The sequence below is a fragment of the Macrotis lagotis genome, chromosome 2, assembly GCF_037893015.1.
Source record: "Macrotis lagotis isolate mMagLag1 chromosome 2, bilby.v1.9.chrom.fasta, whole genome shotgun sequence".
NCBI classification, from domain to species: domain Eukaryota; kingdom Metazoa; phylum Chordata; class Mammalia; order Peramelemorphia; family Peramelidae; genus Macrotis; species Macrotis lagotis.
In genome coordinates, this window is record NC_133659.1 from 88,627,238 (window position 1) to 88,646,353 (window position 19,116).

The 19,116-nt window shown below is 35.0% G+C and overlaps 1 pseudogene; it reads right to left on the reverse strand.

The window, feature by feature from the left end:
• Nucleotides 1-3,314: 3,314 nt before the first annotated feature.
• Nucleotides 3,315-4,753, reverse strand: LOC141511088 (elongation factor 1-alpha 1 pseudogene; annotated as a pseudogene).
• Between the last annotated feature and the right edge of the window lie 14,363 nt (nt 4,754-19,116).

Consider the following 19,116-nt stretch of genomic DNA (forward strand, 5'->3'; position numbering starts at 1 on the left):
TATATTGACTTGGTCTGCCTTTGAGCAATTAATTATTTGACTGACTTTTTGTGAATAAGCACTTTATAATTGGCTTCATAGAGTTCCTTGGTTTGTTTGGCAGGTAGACACCCAAATACTTTATATTTTTAGCAGTTATTTAAAATGGATTTCTCTATGTCTTTCTTTGTTGGTAATTTATAGAAATGTAAAATGGGTTTAGTGTAATCTTTACAATTTTATTAAAATTATTAGTTATTTCAACTAGTTTTTTAATTGCTTCTCTAGGATTCTCTAAGCATGTCACCTTATTGTCTGTAAAGACTTACAGTTTTATTTCCTTACTGCCTATTCTAATTTCTTTAATTGTTTTTCTTATTGCTATAGCTAACATCACTAATACAATAATATTGATATTGAACATTCTGACTTCATAATTGGTAACTCTTTTTCTGGCTTATCTTAATTACAAGTAATACTTGCAGATGGTTTTAGATATACTACATGCCATTTTAAGGAAAGTTCCATTTATTCCTATGCTTTCTAGTGGTTCTTAATAGGAATGACTACTGTATTTTGTCAGAAAACTTTTCTATATCTACAGAGATAATCATATGATATTTTTTTTGGTTTTGTAACTGATATACACAATTATGCTTATAGCTTTTCTATACTGAGCCAGCCTTTCATTCCTCAGATAAATGCTACTTGATCATAGTGTTTATTGTTGTAATCTTCTTGCAGGTATCTTATTTAAACATTTTGTAACAATATATTTTTGAGAAATTTATCTATAGCATGCTTTCAGTTTTTGTCTTCTTGTTTAGGTATCAGCACAATATTTGTGTTATAAGAGGAACTTATTAATGCTCCTTCTTTGCCCACATTTTCAAAATAGCTTACATAGTATTGGAATTGTTATTTAAATGTTCAGCAGAATTCACTTTTGAATCTATCTATTCAAGGGGATTTTTCCTCATTGAGTTCATTGATGGTTTGTTCAATTTCTTTGCCTAAAATTGGCTTATTTAAGTATTGTGTTTCCTCCACTTAATCTGGGCAATTTATATTTTTGTAATATTCATCCATTTCATTTATTATCTTATTAACATATAATTAAGCAAAATAGCTCCCAATAGTTGCTTTAATTTCTTCTTTATTGGTATTGAATTTATCCTTGTCATTTTTCATACTTGTAATTTTGTTTTCTTTTTTTAAATAAAATTAACCAATGGTTTATCTATTTTGTTGTTTTCACCAATAAAACCAGCTCTTAGTTTTATTCATTAGTTCAATGATTTTCTTACTTTCAATTTTTATTAACTCACCTGTTGATTTTCAGGATTTTCAATTTGGTATTTATTTGGGAGTGTTTAATTTGTTTTTTTTTGGTGGTTTTTTTGGTTGTTGTTGCAATATACTCATTTCATTGATCTGCTCTTTCTCCTTTTTATTGATGTAAATGTTTAGAGATATACATTTTCTCCTTTATGCTTTGGTTGCATGCCATAAAGTTTGGTATATTTTCTTGTCATTTTCTGAATGAAATTATTGATTCCTTCTATAATTTGCTTGACCTGCTCATTCTTTTGGATTAGATTATTTAATTTCCAATTAATTTTTAATCTATGTTTCCATGGCTTTTTATTGAATGTAGATTTTATTCAAAAGAATGCATTTAATATTTCTTTTCTACATAAGATTGTGAGATTTTTAATATCCTCATAACATAATCATTTTTTGTGTAGGTACCCCTTACCACTGAGAAAAAGGCATATCCCTTTCTAGTTTCATTTCATTTTCTCCAGAGGTCTACTATATCTAACTTTTCTAAAGTTCTATTTATTTATTTATTTTACTGATATTTTTATTTATTTTATAGTAATTATATAATTTATAGTAATTAATTCCAAGAGGGGAAAAGTCAGGTTCCCCCACTATTATAATTTTGCTGTCTTTTTTCCTCCTTTAATTTACTTAGCTTCTTTTTTTAAGAATTTGTATGCTGTACCACTTGGTGTGTATATATATATATATTTAAATATATATATATATATATATATATATTTAGAATTGCTATTACTTCATTGTCTATGTTACTTTTTAGGAAAATGTAGTTTCCTGATTTTCTCTTTAAATTAGATTTATTTTTGATTTTGCTTTGTTTGAGATCATTATTTCTGCCCCTGTTTTTTCTTTTCTTTTTTCAATAAGTAATTCTGCAAGACTCCATAGAAGCAAAAAAGCTAAATGGGAAAGATAAAGCTTAAGAGATTCAAAAATGTTTAGCTTTTTACATTCCTACATGGGAAGATGGTACTTATAACTCTTAAGAACTTTATCATTATTAAGAAAACTACTGCATACATACACACTCACACACACATAAATATATATGTATATATACATATACATATATACTTATATGTAGACAGAGGGAATAATTGTACTTGACTATGATGGAATGTTTTGAAAAAATTAGGGGTAGGAAGGACGTACTGGGAGAAGTGAGAATGGAGAGGTAGAATGGGATAAATTATCTTACATAAAAGAAGCATGAAAGAGTTTTTACAATGAAGGGGCTGGCTGGCAAAAATTGAACTTTACTCTCATTGGAACTGGTTCAAAGAGTGTGTGGGAGATGGGGGGGGATCGCAGAAGGGATAATGCTTTAGCGGGGCAGCAAATGAATAGAAGCAAAGCATTTTTGAGAAGGGACAGGATGAAAGAAGGGAGAGGAAATAGAATTGAGGGAAATGAATAATTAATAATACTAACTACTACCTTTAATGGGATGAACTCACTCACAAAACAAAAGCAGATAAGAGTGGATTAAAAACCAGAATCCAACAATATGTTATTTTCAAGAGACATACTTGAAGCAGAGAAAGCTACACAAAGTAAAGATAAAAGATTAGAGCAGAATCTTAAATTATTTCTCCTTAATTTATTTTCCAGACCAGTTATTTTTATACTGAGGTATTTCACATTTTCTTCTTCTGTTTTTGTTCTTTGATTTTTTTATTGCTTGTTGATGTTTCATATAGTTCATTAGCTTCCACTTGCCCAATTCCAATTTTTAAAGCCTCAGTAGACTTTTTTCTATTTGGCCAGTTATACTTTTTTTGCATTAAAGCTGTTTTAATGGTCTCAAAATTCTGTGACAGATTTTTGGTCAAGTTGTTACCATTTAAAAATTACTGATTTTTAAAAACTAATAACTTAAAACTGCCATGACACAAATGGTCCACAAAAACATTCCTTTCCTCCTGAAACTTTTATGATGCATTGTAATCATTAACCAGTCTTTTACTATTAAACTTACATGGCCAATTGAGACAAACAGTTCTGAGACTCTTCTTCCACCACTGATTAAGACTGGGGTAGCAGGTGTTGTACAGAATATTCATTTAGCCTTCTGGGCCTTCTGGGCAGATTTTGTGACCTTGCCAGCTCCAGCAGTCTTCTTGTCAACTACCTTGATGACACCAACTGCAACAGTCTTCCTCATAACATGGACAGCAAAACAACCCAGAGGAGGATAATCAGAGAAACTCTCCATACACATGGGCTCACCTGGAACCATGTCAACAATGGCAGCATCACCAGATTTCAGGAATTTAGGGTCATCTTTCAGCTTCTTACCAGAACAACGATCAATCAGGTGCATAGCCAGCACTGATTTGGCCTGTATGATTCAGGATAATGACCTGTGCAGTGAAGCCAGCAACTTCCATAGGTGGGTCATTCTTGCTATCACCAGCCACATTACCACAGCGTACATCTTTGACAGACACGTTCTTGACATTGAAAACCAACATTATCCAGGCAGAGCTTCACTCAAAGCTTCATGGTTCACTTCAACAGACTTTACTTCAGTTGTAACATTGACTGGGACAAAGGTGACCACCATTCCTGGTTTTAGAACACCAAGTTTCCACTCGGCCAACAGGTACAGTACCAATACCACCAATCTTGTAGACATCTTGGAGGGGTAACAAAGGGGTTTGTCAGTTGGACTAGTTGGAGGCAGGATGCAATCCAAGGCTTCAAGCAGTATAATTCCATTAGTATTACCATCCTTATGAGTGCCTTTCCATCCCTTGAACCAAGGCATATTAGAGCTTGGTTCCAGCATATTGTCACCATTCCAACCTGAAATTCGTACAAAAGCTACTGTGTCAGGGTTGGGGCCAATTTTCTTAATGTAAGTGCTGACTTCCTTGACAATTTCCTCATATCTTTTCTGGCTGTAGGGGGGCTCAGTGCAATCCATTTTGTTTACACCAACAATCAGTTGTTTTACACCTAGTGTGTAGGCCAGAAGGGTGTGCTCACCAGTCTGCCCCTTCTTTCAGATACCAGCTTCAAATTCACCAACACCAGCAGCAACAATCAGGACAGCACAGTCAGCCTGAGATATGCCTGTAATCATGTTCTTGATAAAGTCCCTGTGTCCTGGAGCATCGATAATGGTCATGTAATACTTGATGGTCTCAAATTTCTACAGGGAGATATCAATAGTGATACCACACTTACCTTCAGCCTTCAGCTTATCCAAGACTCAGGCGTATTTGAAGGAGCCCTTTCCCATCTCAGCAGCCTCCTTCTCTAACTTCTCAATGGTTCATTTATCTATTCCACTATATTTGTAGATGAGGTGGCTAGTAGTAGTGGACTTGCCGGAGTGGGCAATGACGACAATGCTAATGTGATTCTTTTCCTTGCCCATTTTTGTGGAGGTTTAGCGATGGTTTTCACAACACCTGCTGTGTTCTGGTGGTAAACCCATTGTGAAAACCAGTTCTACTTTTTTTTCTTTAGATTTTTTTGCAAGGCAATGGGGTTAAGTGACTTGCCCAAGGCAACACAACTAGGTAATTATTATTAAGTGTCTGAGGCCAGATTTGAACTCAATCACTCCTGATTCCAGGGCCACTGCTCTATCCACTGCACCATCTAGCTACCCCCTCAGATATATATATATATATATATATATATATATATATATATGTATATTAGGTTTTTGCAAGGCAAATGGGGTTACGTGGCTTGCCCAAGGCCACCCAGGTGGTTAATTATTAAGTGTCTGAGACTAGATTTGAACCCAGGTACTCCTGACTCCAGGGCCAGTGCTTTATCCACTGTGCCACCTAGCCGCTCCCTCAGTTATACTTTTTAGGGATTCTTTTCTTCAATGGATTTTTGTACTTGTTTTCCTATTTGGCCAATTTTGGGTTTTTAGAAGAGTTCTTTCCAGTGAATTTTTGTGCTTTAATAAACATTTGACTCTATTCATGATTTTCTTGCACTCTAATTTCTTTCCCCAAATTTCCTCTCTACCTCTTACTTGATTTTAAAAATCCTTTTAGCACTTTTTCAGGAAATTTTTTAGGCCTGAGACCAATTGCCATTTTTTTTCCTTTGAGACTTCATATGTATCTACTTTGATTTTGTTGTATTTTTCTGGGTTTTGTGTCTTGATCTTCTCTGTTATCATAGTAACTTTCTATGGTCAGTTTTTTTGTTTGCTCATTTTCCAGTCTTTTTCTGACTTCTAACTTTATGTTAAAATTATGCTTTGTTCTAGGGGTAGCATTGTCTCAAGTTACAGGTTTTTATTGCCCTTGTTTTCAGAGCTAGTACTGTTTCTATACTTTTCAATTCTTCCACAGTGACCTGATCTAAAGTGAGAGGTGGTCATTACTCTGGATCTTTGGGTCAAAGGATAAGAACATTTTGTAACTTTCTTAGCATTATTAGAAATTGCTTTCTTTAATAAACTTTATTTATAAATAAACTTCAGGCTAGGTAGTGCAGAGGACTGAGGGCTGGGCTTGGAGAAAGGGAGGCTCATCTTCCCAAGCTCTATTCTGGCCTCATACACTTATTAGTTGTGACATTGGGTAGATCACTTAACCCTGTTTACCTCAGTTTCCTTATTTGTAAAATGAGCTGGAGAAGGAAATGGTGAACCATTCCAGTGTCTTTGCTAGGAAAACTCCAAATGGAAACTCCAAATGAAGAACTGGACATGACTGAAAAATGTCACAGAACTTGAACATTCTGAAACTTACTAGATAAGTTTTAGAGATCTGTCTGAGTTTCAGAGAAATTAGGGGACTTAATCATGGTCAGATAGCTATTAGCATCAGAGGTGGCATTTAAATCATGTCTTTCTGAATCTAGGTCCCATACTCTATGCTTATATTTCACTGCCTTGCCATGTAGCTAAATAATGTCCTAATAGTGCTTCTTCCAATGACCACCTAGCTCTCTTTCAGTCTGATTTTGTGCTGTTTCTACCAACTGGTGGGTAGAAGTTGGGATAGAATATTCTAGAAAAGTGCTAGAGGCATTAAAGGATCAGAATACAAGTGAAATTAGATTCTCCTTTCATTTGTGCTGAAGTAAGAAAATGAATGGCAGAACCATCTGCACTATTGACAAGGGCTTCTTCTTGTCCTCTGGGATTCTCTGTATAATTGCTTTGGTTAAGAGACTCTGGGATATGAATGTAATTTGCTTATTATCAGCCATCAGGGATTGTTAGGTTTTTTTTTGGGGGGGGAGTGGTGGTGGTTGTTGTGGTTTCCAGATTCCATGAACCAAATCTCTAAGCTCCTACCAATAATTTGGATACTAACATCCAGAAACAATTGGATAGTCTCCAAAGGAAATTGGTGTGAGTTGATGTGGAACGATAGAATAGCTAATTGTCATTTTAGGGGAAATTCTGGGGTTTCTGGCTCCTAAGAGCAGGTTGAGGATTTGTGCTGGAGTTGGCAGTAATGTGAGGTTGATCTGCTGGGTTTCAGGGTATGTTGCTTTGTTTGGAATTAAGTATAAATAGCTATACTCCATCATTTGCAGTTAAGCACCCAATTAAATTCATTGCCATTGATAGTTTTCAAGTGCCTAGGGTCAAGGCTATCGAACTGTAATTTTATTTTGGCAGCATCTTGAAAATGCTTTCTTAGTTCATGTCATGGTATCCAATTTGGCACAGGTAACATTTTTCTACTTATAGATTTTCTGTTTAATTCATGGAACAGAGGCAATCTTGTCTTCGTTAGCATTATTTGGATGCCATTATAGTGACCATTTTCTCATTGTGTACCTGATATTTAAAAATTTGTTATTTTTGCCTTTTAGGCAGTTAACAACTTCTCTTCTGAGCTCTAGTCTCATATCACCTAGTGGATATCTTGAACCAGATGTCCCAAACACATTTTAAAATAAACAAGTCCCAAACTGAGCTCATTATCTTTCTCTCCAAACCCTCCCCTCTTCCTAATTTTCCAATTACTATTGAGGTTTATCACCATCCTCCCGGTCACCCAGGTTTGTAATCCCACTGTCATCCTTAACTACGTTCTATTTTTTATTCCCCTAATCCCAACCTGAGCCACCTATTGATTTTGTCATTTTAACACCTCTCAAATGTCATTTTCTTTCCTCTGATATTCAATTAATCAATTAAGTGATAATTAATGGCAATTAATTAATCAATAAGCCTGGGGCCCTGGGATAACTGGGGATAAAAAAGTAGATAAAACAATCCCTGGCCTCAAGGAGCTCACAATCTAATGAGGGTATTTAGAATAGAGGGCTCTAGCAATTAGAGAAAGAAATCAGGTAATACCTGAGCTGTATCTTAAAGGAAGAACAGAATTCTGAGGTTGAGGAAAGGCCAGAGCACATTCCAGGAAAATGGAATAGCCAAGGCCAAGGCAAGGAGAAGAGTATGTTATTTGAGGAGTAGAAAGAGGACCAATGTAGATAGATTAAAGACAGTAAAAGGAAGTAATATTCAATGAAGCTGGAAAGACAGATTGGGGTCAGGTTGAATAGTGCTTTAAAAACTAATTGTAGGAGTTTATATTTTATCTTAGAGTCAATAGGAAGCCATTGGAGTTGATTGAGTAGTTGAATCACATGACCACATCTTCTCTTAAGGAAATTGCCTTGGAAGTTATATATGTTGTGGCTAAGGACCAAATACATCAAGATTTAAGAACAAACATTAGGAAAAGTCCTTTGCTGCAAAGAACAATTAGCTGGTAACTCATAGGATGTTAGGTGCTTTTTTTTTTTAATGATTCTGTTATCAAGGGTGATCATTTGTTTTATTTTTTGAGAGGTTTGAAATACAATTTTATTATGATCTGTATATATATAAAAGTAGTGAGAATCATGATAATGAATTTACCCTGAAATGTTATAATTGACTAGCAATCTTATACTCAAGACTTAATGGAGGTGTGCAGCAACATGGCTCAGTGGATAGAACACTTGCCCTGGAGTCAAGAGGACCTGGGAATCCAACCTCAGACAATAATTACCTAATTGTGTGACCTTGGACAGGTCACCTAACCCCAATGCCTTAAATAAATAATTTTTTTTAAAGTCTTAATAGGAATATATTTATAGTCTTAAGCAGCTAAATCTGCAGGTCCAAAATATCAATTATTTATTTTTTAAAGTACCATATTCACTCTGAAACTCCTTCAGTACCTTCATCAACCTTAAGACTAAACACATATTCTGCACATCTACATAATAAAGTGTCAAAAACTGGATATCACAAACTAACAAACCTCTAGCTTTATTCTGTTATAGGTGACCACCATTGTCATTAGTCAGTGAGTCTAGTTGTCTGAGCAATCTGTAACATCTGCTCATATTTGAATTACCAATGCTAGGTCTGTGACTGGAGTTCAGACAGATAAGAAGTAGTAATTAAACACTCTTCTTTGCCAGGAAATAAGGGTACAAGGAAAAGGGAGTCCTGGTGAGGTCCTTTAGGCATTTCACTTTCCATTAGGGGAGAAAACACATCAGATATCCAGAATATATTCAGTGCAAATTGAAGCTAATCTCAGAGTGTAGATACTAGCAGATTTGGGGGGCAGTGAGAAAGGAGGGATTCTTATAAAAGATGGAATTTAAACTAGTCTTGAAGTAAATAAAGGAAGAAATGAGAAGAAAGTAAGGATGAAGAATATTTCAGGTTAGGGAGACATTCAAAGAGAGACACATGGAATCAGGAGAAGGAGCGTCACAGTTCAAGTCTGGTTTCCTACATTTGCTAGTTGTGAGATCCTGGCCAAAACACTCAAGTCTCTTTGCCTCAGTTTCCTCATCTATAAAATGAGTAAGAAAAGGAATTGTCAAACCACACTAGTATCTTTGCCAACAAATGGGGTCATGGGGTTATAAGGAGTCAGACACAGCACCAACAAAATTTAAAGATAAAGAAGTATGAATTGTAAAGAGAAATATTTGGAAACAGAAATCAGAATTAATGAAAACAAATGATCATTTTACTAAAAGAAATCTCCAGAGGGAACTTATCCTTACTAAGAGAAATCATCTCCAGAAGCTCTTTATTTATGCCACTTACTTATTATAAGTTGCTATCAGTTGAAGTGTTTTAGAATATATCTTCTAAACTTTCTTTTGAAGATTAGAGACACAGGAAAATCCGCCCCATGTTATTTTCTATTTTTTAAAATGGTATAAAATTTTATCATTTATTTTTCAGATTTTTGACTTCAAAGGAACTTTATAAATCATCAAATACAATACCATCTTTTTGCAGAAATTGAAGTGCACAAACGTTAACTGATTTGCTGAAAGTCATATAGGTAGTAAGCAGCAAAGCCAGGATTCAAACCTATGTCTCCAAGTTTAAGTGGTTATCCCACTGCCCCACAAACCTGCTTCACACATTCACCATCCAAAGAAATGATTTACCACTGAAGAAAATTCCAGGACAAGGTTTCACTTCATATAAAATTAAGAAAAGTCTCTCAACCATCAAGTCATTATCTTTCACAATATGTGGATACATAGAGTATTTATTTATGAATTTGTTATAATTGCTTTCTAGGACTTTCCCTTATCTTCAACAAATAATTTAAGTCAATAAGAAATTAAGTGCTTATATTGTGCCAGAGGGCTCAGAATACAAATAAAGTGAACATAGTTTTTAAAAAAGTCCTCATTCTTAGGAGCTCATAGTCCAATGGGTCAGATAACTTGCAAATAACCAGGTAAAAACAAGATATACACAAAATAGATTGGAGAAAATCTTAGAGAGAAGGCGACAAAATGTAGGAGGAGTGGAAAAGGCATCTTGATTCTGCAAGATTTTTTAGCTGAGATGTGAAGGAAATTGGGACAGAGGGAGAGGGAAACTGTAAACTAGCCAATCAAAGGGCCTGGATTCAGGAGATGCATTGTTTTATTCAAGGAAGATCAAAAGGGTCAGACTCAATATATCATAGAATATGTAGAGGAAGAATAAGGTGTAAGGAACTGGAGAGGTAGGAATGGATTAGGGTATGAAAGGTTTTAAAATTCATACAGAGAATTTTATAGTTGGTCTTTGGAATTTATTGGAGTTTATTGAATAAAGGAGTGTGATCTGCACTTTAGGAAGATAAATATAATGTGATAGCTGAGTGGAGGACAGATTCTAGAGTGGGGAACTATTTGAAGTAGGGAGACCAAATAGCAGATTGCTGAGATAATCCAGGTGTGATGTAATGGGGGCTTGTTCTTGTATAGTGATAGTGTCAAAAAAGAAAGGTGGACGTGGGGTAGAGGATTTTTTTTAAATTAATGTAGAAATGACAAGAGTTGTCAACACATTAGATATGGACAACGAGACTGAGGAATCGAGAACACTGAGATTTCAAGCTTTAGTGAGTAGGAGGATGATAGTAATAGGGAAGCTAGGAAGAAGGAGAATTTAGGAGGAAAGAGAATGAGTTCAGTTTGAATGACGTATTTAAGATAACTATAAGACAATTTGTGATGTCCATAAGAAATCTACTTCTCAATTTGTAGCTGTTTTATATTTTTAAAAGTTGACAAATACTTGTAGTCTATGTCTGTGTCACATGATAAGGTTTTGATCTGAGTTCATTTTAAAAATGACAACTTCTATCTGAGCATTTGCTTTACTGATTTAGTTAAAATAGTCTGTTATCAGAAGTTTTCTACTTTACCTCCTGTTTGAGCCCAGGGTTAAGGATCATCCCTGTCTAAAGGACTTTGGAAGATCTTTTATATGATGTCATTTTGGTTTGTTTTACTGAACAAACAGATGTGTTGGTGTTGGTCAAGGGAGTCGCCTGAAGGGTAAAGGCCATCATTTTGTAAATTATTACCAAGTTTCATGGTTTACTTCATCACTGCTTTTTAAGTGGTGCCTTTTTGTTGTTGTTCTTTATTTGAGTAGTTATGTCAGACTCTTTGTAACCCCTTCTGGGATTTTCTTGGCAAAAGATATATGAGTGGTTTTCCATTTCCTTATCCAGCTCATTTTATGGATGAAGAAACTGAGGCGAATAAAGTCATTTGCTTAGGGTCACACAGCTAGTAAGTGTCTGAGGCCAAATTTGAACTCAGGTCCTCCTGACTCCAGGGTCAGCACTCTATCCACTGCACCACCTAGCTGCCCCTGAGTGGTACCTATTAATATGCAAGTGCTCAATAAATGTTTTTTTGGCAGATTGACTTGAGGGACTAGAGTTTGAATTTATTTTACTCTTTCATCTTCCCCTGTACTTTGATAACGCAATGGTTGACCACTTCTTCCTTGTATCTGTTTCCCTTTTAAATGGTCAACATATTTTTTTCTTCCCTTTATCATTGTCCCTTTTTATTCCTTTTATATTTTTTCTTCCTGCTCTTAGTACTTTGACCCTTTTATCTTCCTAAGTTTGTTTAACTCATTCCCTAATGTTGTTCCTTGTATTATCTCTAACTTTTTCTATAAATATCTTGTTTATATATAGTTTTTTGCACCTTGCTAAACTCTTAAAATTTTTTTTCATTCACATGTGTGTGTACCTGTCTTTGAAACCAACACAAGGCTTGATACATAAGACATGCTACATAAATGATTTTTTGACTTACTGACTTTTCTCTTTGTTTGGTTTACCTATATTCCTATACTCATAGCACTCACACCCACCCATTTTCTTCTACCACATATATCAGTGATCTTTGTTTCTGCTTGTCTTTTACTTCTTTGATTTCATTATTTTTGTTTCTGTTTTCCTCTCCTGAATTCAGACACATAATGTTGATTGGTCTTGTTTTATTTACATGCTTCTCTGGCTTTGTTTAGCTTTCAATTCCATCAGAGACAGGAGGTACCATGACAGAATTGCATGCTCTTAGCTCCTTATTTATCTGCCCAAATGGAGGGAGGAAATAGTATACATGATACCAAAGGACAGATAATAAAAAATAATTTCCTTGGCTTTGGAAAATATTATATTAAAAAATCCTTGTTTACTCTCCTCTTCAACTCCCAGAAGCCCTACCTTCTTAACTATATTTTTTCTGAGGCTCATTGCCTTGTATTTCCAAACAGACATAAACTAGTTGTTGAAGATGGTGAATGGGACATTCTGCAGGGTGGAAAAGGAAAACCAAGAAGAGATCACATATTTGTTATGGATAGAGAATGAACTACTCTCATGTTTTACTTTTTGCATAGGATTCAGAAGTAGAGAGGACCTTAGAGGTCATATCATTCAATCTCATCAACTTTCAGATGTGGAAACTGCAAAGTAAATTTCTTTGGTTTGCCTATGGTTTGCTTAGTCAGGTCATAATTCAAGAAAGACTCATTTGACTTAGCTGGGGTCACCTTTATTGGTATGAGCAAAACAAAGTTGTCTGTTTCATCTAGGAATGGCTCCACCTTTGTTTCACTTCGTCTCTCAACCAACTTTATTCCAGCCACTTTACTGCTCAAAGACTCAGGAATTCAACTCACCCTTGGAAACTTTTGCTTTGCCCCTTTCTCTCCTGAAAACTGATTGGTAGTTGCCTCAATTCATCGAAGCTTATTCTCTAATCATCTCTATTTGTCTTTGCTACAGAGACAGCTGAGGAACAATGATGGATGAAGAGTTCTGAAAAGGACCTTGCAAGCAGTCACACCAAAGGTGCTAGTCCTCCCTGAACAGTCACTTTGTCATTGCATTCAAATTACTCTTCCCAGCCCCCAGCCCCACTTTTTAGATCTTAAACCTTAATTAACTAATCTAGAAAGTGTGTGTCAATCTATTTCCTTTTGATTATATTCACTATCCTTGAAATTTTCCAATCCCAAATACCCCAAATACCGCGCCCCCCCTTTTGGACTCCACTGCCCAATATCTGCAGTGATCCCTTTTTATAGCACAAGATGCTTAAAGTCAGGGGTCATCTTTATTTTTGTAATAGTATCCACATTGTTAAACACATGATTTGGCACACAGTTTATTCTCAATAAATTATTTTTTCATTAATTCATTCATTCAAAGAATCCACTTTCAGCCAAAAGAAAGTCTGTTATTTCCACATGAGCAACTTGAGGCATTTCACCCAACAATGCTTCACAGAGAGTCCAAAGCAATGTGTCAGTAATGTGCCCTCTGGTTGACACCATTTCAAGTTGTAAGTCATTTATCATGTAGACTGAAGAAATCCATTCAAGCCCTCATATAACTGTCAGAGTACTGTTCATCCTATCCCAGCATGAGAATTTTCTCAAAATGTACCAGAAGCCTTGATGTGTGACAGAATCCAAAGGTAAGGACTTTCTGAAAGATGTCTATTCTTGGAATTTTTTTCTTCTTATAATATATATGTGAAGCAATGATAACATCTGAAGTGGCACTAAAACAATATATAGCTAGATATAAAACATGACAAGTAACTTTGGACTGTTATCCTGTCACCTAAATGAGATGCCTTTGTCAAAACCTTTGTTGGGATCTGAAATTAAGGGATACTAACAATTGTCACATTTCCTTTTTGAAGACTTTTGTTCATCAATTGGGACAGTGTTGAAATGACTCTGTTTAAAAGTATTTAAAATATTTTTAGTTATATCAGTGTTAGATCAGTTCAGTCAACAAGTCTTAGTACACATACCATTAGACTCAAGAGATTTTCCCATTCTCAAATCTATTCTTATTTGATAAAGATGAAACTACAAGATACAGTAGATGGAGTATTGAACCTAGAGTCAGGAAGATGTGAGTTTAAATTTGAACTCAAAATTTATTTGGAAACATTTAATGTGACTGAGCAAGATACTTAACTTGTCTACCTGAATTTCTTTGTCTGTAAAATGCAGTAATAGTAGCATCTACCTTTCAGTATTTTCCCTTTTCATTATTTCTAATTTATCCTGTTTATGCTTGTTTTGTAATATTTATTTTTGTGTTCCCCCCCCATTAATAAGTTCCTTGAGAGCAGGGATGGTCTTTTGCCTCTTTTTTAGCTTAAGTACATTATAAGCACTTAATAAATATTTATTGAATGAATGGATTAAAAGAGATAATTTGTGAAGTGCTTTGTAAACTTTAAAGTTCCATATTAATGCTGGCTATTATTAACATTATTTTGGCAAATTTTTTTTCATGAAAAAGGGGAAGGTTGGGGATAGTGAATGCTTTGCTACAATAAAAGTCAATCTATAATAATACATTTGGGATATTTATGACATTGATGAACTATTCTTAATAAATACTCCAGGTTCTATAACTTAAACAGATGGGGAGTCATAACAGCCTGGCATAATAGGTGAAGTTACTAAGACCTGGGTTTCAGTCCTACCCCAAATACTACTAGCTTTGCTATCCTGAACTGCTTAATCTCCCTGAACCTGTTTTCTATTCTATAAAATGGTGATAATGATAACACCTTCTTCACAAGATTTTTCTGATATAGTTTTATATATGTGTGTATATTTATATGTATATATGTATATATGTATATATATACAACACTATATTCATGCAAGTTACTATTTTATTGGCTTTTACCTAGATTTGTTGAATGCAAAAGAAGTTGACCAGCCTAGCATGAAAGGAGCACAGATGGCTGAGGCAAATCAACAGAATATCTGCCATTATCTCAGAACCAGATTCTTCTTCAGAATTACTTTGTGGCATGAGACCATTGAAAAAAAAATCACTTGCCCAAAGGTAGTTAATTTTTCTTTGCTTCATCTTCCTACATAAGCAATTTGATAGCCCAAAGGCTCCATATAGAAAGCAAATATGCCTAACTCAGGGAAAGAATATAATAATTATTGTGGTAAACTTATATAGCACCTACCATATCATCCTCACTGGGGTCATAGAGGAAGGGAAATCTAGTTTTAGTCAGGAGGCATTTGACTTGTAGCTTGTTAATACATACATGTGTATATATGTAATTTTGGCTAATTGATTAAACATAAGACATGCAATGCCTTTATTTCTAGTATTAAGATGTGTTTAGATTACATTTATGAAAATTTTTCTTGTTTGAACATATTATATTCTCAATTACACTTTCATTAAAACTTAAATTTCACTCTTCATTTTCTGAATTTAAATTTTTTTTATTATAAGGACATTGAAATAGAACAGATTGAATCTCTCTTGGTTAATAATGAAAGGACTAATTATTATATGAAAGGACTAATGAATTATTATAATGAAAGGACTAATTATTATATGAAAATAAATATACCTGTTCCCATTACTTATGTAACTCAAATCATGACTTTCAGCTTTGACAAAAGAGTAAGATGGTATGTTTGTAGCTATAAATCTGATAATGGGTTGGTCAAGAGTTGATTTAGAGTAGAAAGTGGAAATAGAAACTTCAAGAGGAAAAACTTTGAGAAATTTTCAGTTTTTATTAAGACATAGACAAGAGTATGTGTCAAAGGCATAGATATAGGAGATGAGATATTTGTCTCTCTCTCTCTCTCTCTCTCTCTCTCTCTATATATATATATATATATATATATATATATATATATATGTATATGAACACACACACAATAGGCACCCACACACTTCTGTCAGAAAATAAATTTTTCTCTTCTCTAATTCTTTTCTTTTGGAACTGAAGACAAAGTTAATGTTTTCCTTTAAGGTCCTAGGATGGGCTGGTAATATATTGGCAGAAACAATACTTAGGCTAGTTCAATTCCCCTTCTATGACACCATTTGATGTATCAAACAGAATTAGTACAATTAGTCTATAAATTCTTAAATAATTTCGAAGCAGGAGGTAACATAAGCAAATCAGGGTAAGGGGAGATGAGGAAGGCCTTCTGTTAGAATGCACAATCTTTCCTAAGCCTTGAGGATATAAAGCTCTAATTCTTTTGTATATGGACAATTTGATTGCTGAAAAGGGAAGAAAAAGAATGCTTATAAAAGAAAAACCTGATAAAATTAAAATATGAGGAAACATGGTTGCTTGAATAAAATGTGAAGAAAATATAGATCAGTAGGAGAACTATCTTTGAGGGGCAGCTAGGTGGCACAGTGGATACAGCACCAGCCCTGGAGTCAGGAGTACCTGAGTTCAAATCGGACCTCAGACACTGAATAATTACCTAGCTCTGTGGCCTTGGGCAAGCCACTTAACCCCATTGCCTTGAAAAAACTAAAAAATAAACTGTCTTTGAGATGAAATGTACTGAGAGGATAAATCCACACTTGAAGGCAGAGAAATGACTAAGGGTGCTATGCCTTGTGGCTATATTTGTCTCTAGGAAAATTATTTCTGATAAAATTGTAAATTAAAAAAAATTGGCAACCATGAGCAAATTAAATTAAGACTTTTACTTTTAACTGGCAGCAAGGTAAATTTTGCAAATTTTGCTTCATAAATTACTATTACAAGGTTCTGCTTATTATTGAGAGTAGTGAAAAAACCACCTGTGAAGTAAAAGTTTAAAAGTCATGGGGAACAATGTGAAAAAGCCATCTGGAATGTCAGCTAACAGGAGGACTTCAGCTGCTGAGCTGGAAGCCTACTGACTGGAAAAAAAATTTTCTCTCAGTGGGCCTGAATAAAAGTTGCAGTAAAGTCAGTAGTTGCAGAAAAGTTGCAGTATTTGTGGAGAAGGTTATTGGAAAGGAACTTGATTTCTGAATTTTGAGCTATTGCTCTTGTAGCACCATCTACACCTTGAGAGAGGTTAAACCTCTCAGAAGTGTCTGGTTGCTTTTTAGTATTTTCCCTGGTTGAAGAGAGATAAACAGAAGGGAAAGACAAAATGCAATTGCTTTACTATAAAAAGAGCCTTAAAGATGATTGGATAAAACAGAAGCCTATTAGTGGGCTTGTATGGATTTTTCATAGAATCTACTCAATGAATTTTGATGCTAAGGCACTTGATATCACAACAGGTTAGACATGAAGTTTGATGAGGCTAGTGGGAATGCCCAAGTTCATAGTAATTTTGTACTTGGAAGAGTGATTATATAACATATGAATGGCTTATGATTATGTCCACAGTTAGAGAAACCCTTTAATAATCACCTGGAGCATTGGGGATCTCTGTCCTATAGGAGCATAGATCATTCTTTTCTGTGTGGCTTTGAGAGTTGTTCTGAGTCCTCATCCATGAACAAAGGAATACAAGAAAATGAAAGTAATGCATATCTCTCAGATGCTTAGAAACAGGATAAGGATCACTAGTTTTTTTTCATTTTCCCCTTAACATATCGGCATGTAGGCCACCTGAGCAGGCATCTATGATTTAAAATAAAGTCTTATGCCTTGCTTCTTGATCTTTTAGTTTCTTCTCTCCGGTCTCCTTGGAGGAATGAGACTTAGGAAGGTAACTGTTGATGTACCACTGTTGCTGTCATCTCACTGGCTGTATTTATTCTCCCTTTCTTTACCCAGTAGAATGCAAGCTTCTTGATAGAAAGACTTTTGTTTTTGTCCTGTGACAATGTATAACACCAGGCTTGGTTAAAAAGTAGATGCTTAATAAATGGATATTAAATTGAAGTTGTGCATTAAGCCACGTAGATAACAGTCTTCCTTTTGATTCATCTCTCAGGTGGCAGTCATCTTTGCATAAATTAGTTTTTATTATCAATGGGTGAGCCATTTGTTTCTCTGCTTGGGTTAAATGAAAGGCTTAAAATATTGGTTTTCATTAAACACATCTCATTAAACACATCTTTCATTATCAAAGAAGACCATGACATTAGGGAGATGATGCCATGACAAGCACACGAATTAGATTAGAATTGGGGGAAGGACTCTGCTAAGTCACCAGCCTCACTTTCTCCTCCAGAGCCATCTGGATCTAATGGTCAGATATAAATCAAGATGATTGGAGGTGGCTTGGATATGAGGCAATCAGGGTTAAGTGACTTGCCCACACAGCTAGTAAAGAGGCAAGTGTCAGAGGCTGAATTTGAACTTAGGTCCTCCTGACTAAAAGGCCAGTTCTCTATCCACCCTGCCACCTTAGCTGCCCCTTGTGTAGAAGAAATGCCTAGAAGAAAGCAAGAGTTGACAGTGGGGAGAAAAAACTGAGCTTGGATTTTGAATTAGCAACAGAAGGGATTTAAAGGGAGATTCATGCTGAACAATAAGTCTGATACCCCTTAAGATTCCTCCTTCTTCACTGTCAAGTGATAACAGAGCAAGTACACAAAAACAGAACAGTTTTCCAGAGTTGTTTGGGTATGTGAGTGAGAGAAGGGATTCCCTGCCATGATAGAAGTACTTGTAAGAGCATAATTACAAATCAAACATATTGAAATAGTGAAGAGAAATGCCAGTTTTTCAAAACTTTTAAGTTAGTAGAAACTTGCTATATTGGACTTATATGTAATTACTCTTCTCCACCCCCCACCCCACTTTTTTTGCATGTAAAAAGATTATCATCAGATTTAGACTACAATTTAATTTTACTGATTGTATGTAATGTCCACTCTCTCTCTCTAGGGACATGTAAATAAAAATCCTTGCTTAGCTTTATTTAATCCTACATTTTTTTTCGGAGTAGATTGGAATGTACAATTAAACCCCTTTCCCCTGCATTTATTGTGCTTAAAGAGGTGGTAGGATTGTGGAGGGGAGAGGGGAATTTCTTTATCTGTTTTATATAATAGGGAAAATTGCGTTTGCTCATTTACCACAAATGAAACTCACCTGGAGAATAAAAAGAGCCCTTTCATTTCTGTTTACTGCTATTTCAGCAGCAATCAAATATAGAGCTATAAAAGACAAACAAAAGAAAAAGCACTAATAGATTAAGCAATTTGCATATCTCTTTGGGACTGTCATTATTTTGGTGTACAGGAG